A 4,047-nucleotide genomic window follows, 5' to 3' on the forward strand; every position below is an offset into this window, starting at 1 on the left:
TATGTCCAGTTTTACAAGATCAGCCTATTAATTGCAGAGAATCAGGAAGTCCTACAGTGAAGAGGAGAATGACGACCACAATTTGTTAAGTATGCCATCATGCGTTGTGTCTTAAACATCACATAAAAATATGTATAAACAGTAGCCAACAACAGAAATGATTTATCTTTATTTGTTTATGTTTATTATTTATTCTTAGATGTCTAACAAAAAAGTCTATTTGTGCTATGCACATTTGCCTTTTATTTGAGGTTCACTCTAAAGAAAATTCGAACGAAAGTTTGCGAAATGCTCAAGCTTAATTTCGTTTTCTTTTCCAACTATGATACAAGTTAGAAAAAATCAAATTAATAAATACATTAACCAGCCTCAGTGTCTTTCTATTTTCTTCCACAACAGCTAATTTCTGAAAACGTAATCATACAAGCATGAAAAACGATAGTACGTAAATTTGACGTGTCGTTAGTATTAACGGACAAACAACATACCGTTAGTATTCTAAGGTTAAAGACGTGCGGCTAAACCCGAATATTTCTAGTTCTAGGTTTAGTGTTCAAGTTTCACACTAACACTGTTACTATGTAGAACTAACACTATACCTAGACCTAAAATCATTTGGGTTTAGCCGTCTTTACAGACGTGTGGCTAAACCCAAATGTTTTTAATTCTAGGTATAGATTTAGTTTTACACTTGCACTGTTACTATGTAAAACGAACACTATACCTGGAACTAGAATCATGCAGGTTTAGCCGTCTTTAGAGATGTGCGGCTACGCCCGAATGTTTCTAGTTCTAGGTCTAGTGTTAGTTCTAGTTGACATGACATTGCACTGACTTACACTTCATTGCACTATGACGTTATATGAGTGCCATGTCGTGCAGAGTAGTGTAGTCCCAACGAACAAAGCTATAAGCTTTGTTTGGACATGGCACTCGTATAACGTCATAGTGCAATGAAGTGTAACAATGTCATGTCAACTTAATGCAGGTCAGAAAAGTGTATAAACCGTGGTCGCAACGAACAGATTTTTATCAAAAAAAGTGTATAATATGTTGAAGTTATGTTAATATCAAAAAAATATAACTTTATAGTAATAATTTTTTCTTTTTATAATAATTTTATTACAACTTCACCAACAGCTTTAATTTTACCTTTTGCAGAGTTCGAGAAGAATTTGGCCTTAACAATGACGGGCTGATTTGGAATTCTTCCTTTGCCTAATAATTTATAATAACCCTAAAAAAAGAAACAAATTAATATCTTATTTATAGTCTGTTGTCCATTTATCTACTATCTTGTCCATTTTCTACTGCCTCTACTGGGGTTGAATGTACTGTGTTCTCTAATACTACAAATATTAATTATTATAAAGTTTTATTTCTTAATATTTAATATGAATATTAATTATTACAAAACACGCTTTTAAATATTCCGCCATTTTCGTTACACTGAATTACATTGCACTTATTGAACTTTTCAGGTGCAACAAAATCTGCACGAAGTTGCACTACGCATGGCCCAACAAACAGTATGAGTGCAGCTGCACTAAACTGCACTATCCTCAACGAACACACAACATCTGCACTAAACTGCTTAGTGCAGTCCCAACGAACAAAGCTATTATCAATGTTATGGCCTGTTTCTAATTTATGTTTGAAAATGTTCGAAGTGCATCTGGTTTTATGTTCGCATAATCTTTTTTTGTAATTTTCGACCGGTCTGACCAACATATATAGCAGAACAATAGCAACACTTAACAGAATAGACACCACTACAATCCGAAGCGTTTTCTTTTTGTTTGTAGTTAGAAATGGAATCGCCTAGTTGTCCTTTACATTTAAAGAATGATTCTAGTTTTAGGTCAAGTATTAATTCTAGTGGCAGTTCTAAGTAGCGCTAGTTATTGGTACTAGATAACCATAGGTTGTATATTGTTATTGAATTAAAACTACAACTAACACTAGACCTAGAACTAGAAAGTATCGGGTTTAGCCGTGCGTCTGAAGAATGTTTCTAGTTCTAGGTCTAGTGTTAGTTCTAGTTTTACACTAACACTGTTACTATGTAGAACTAACACTATACCAAGAACTAGAACCATTCGGGTTTAGCCGTCTTTAGAGACGTGCGGCTAAACCCGAATGTTTCTAGTTCTAGTGATACTTCTAGTGACAGTTCTAAGTAACGCTAGTTAGCACTAGATAGTCCTAGGTTGTGTATTGTTATTAAACTAAAACTAGAACTAACACTATACCTAGAACTAAAATCATTCGGGTTTAGCCGTCTTTAGAGACGTGCGGCTAAACCCAAATGTTTCTAGTTCTAGGTCTAGTGTTAGTTCTAGTTTTACACTAGCACTCTTATTATGCAGAACTAACACTATACCTAGAACTAGAATCATTTGGGTTTAGCCGTCTTTAGAGACGTGCGGCTAAACCCAAATGTTTCTAGTTCTAGGTCTAGTGTTAGTTCTAGTTTTACACTAGCACTCTTACTATGCAGAACTAACACTATATCTAGAACTAGAATCATTTGGGTTTAGCCGTCTTTAGAGACGTGCGGCTAAACCCAAATGTTTCTAGTTCTAGGTCTAGTGTTAGTTCTAGTTTTACACTAGCACTCTTACTATGCAGAACTAACACTATACCTAGAACTAGAATCATTTGGGTTTAGCCGTCTTTAGAGACGTGCGGCTAAACCCAAATGTTTCTAGTTCTAGGTATAGTGTTAGTTCTAGTTTTACACTTGCACTGTTACTATGTAGAACGAACACTATACCTAGAACTAGAATCATTTGGGTTTAGTCGTCTTTAGAGACGTGCTGCTAAACCCAAATGTTTCTAGTTCTAGGTATAGTGTTAGTTCTAGTTTTACACTTGCACTGTTACTATGTAGAACGAACACTATACCTAGAACTAGAATCATTTGGGTTTAGTCGTCTTCAGAGATATGCAGCTAAACCCAAATGTTTGTAGTTCTAGGTCTAGTGTTAGTTCTAGTTTTACACTAGCACTCTTACTATGCAGAACTAACACTATACCTAGAACTAGAATCATTTGGGTTTAGCCGTCTTTAGAGACGTGCGGCTAAACCCAAATGTTTCTAGTTCTAGGTATAGTGTTAGTTCTAGTTTTACACTTGCACTGTTACTATGTAGAACGAACACTATACCTAGAACTAGAATCATTTGGGTTTAGTCGACTTCAGAGACGTGCAGCTAAACCTAAATGTTTCTAGTTCTAAGTATAGTTTTAATTCTGGTTTTACACTAGCACTGTTACTATTGAGAACTAACACTATACCTAGAACTAGAATCATTCTGGTTTAGCCGTCTTTAGAGACGTGCGGCTAAACCGGAATGTTTCTAGTTCTAGGTCTAGTGTTAGTTCTAGTGACAGTTTTAAGTAACGCTAATTAGCACTGAATAGTCCTAGGTTGTGTATTGTTATTGAACTAAAACTAGAAGTAACACTAGACCTACAACTAGAAAGTTTCGCGTTTAGCTGGCTTTAGAGATGTGCGGCTAAGCCCAAATGTTTCTAGTTCTAAGTATAATGTTAGTTCTAGTTTTATACTTACACTCTCACTACTTAGAACTAACATGAAGATATAGAACTAGAAATGTTGGAATTATTCTAGTTATATTATTATCTAAATCTAGTGTTAGTTCTAATGACAGTTATATTACAGTATAATTTAAAAATTAATATTTTATTGATTTAATTTATTATTAAAAAGTTAATTAGGCTGAAAATTAAATTGATTTGATTATTATTAATGAAATATAAATTTTTTTAAATAAACCGGTTACATTGATTACTATTTAGGGATTTCTTTTATTAACAAATCTGTCAGATTTCAAAGTATCAAATAAAAAAATTCCAATACAAATTTTAATTTATTAATAAAACATTAAATTAATAAAAAATCTTTACATTTTGAAATCTAATAAACATTTATCATTTTAAATTTATATTCTTCAATAAATAAATTAAAACAAATCTAGAGTTTTTTTTTATTATCAAAAAATTAAGTTGCCGTCTTGATCA

This window comes from Onthophagus taurus, chromosome 1, assembly GCF_036711975.1.
Source record: "Onthophagus taurus isolate NC chromosome 1, IU_Otau_3.0, whole genome shotgun sequence".
NCBI lineage: Eukaryota > Metazoa > Arthropoda > Insecta > Coleoptera > Scarabaeidae > Onthophagus > Onthophagus taurus.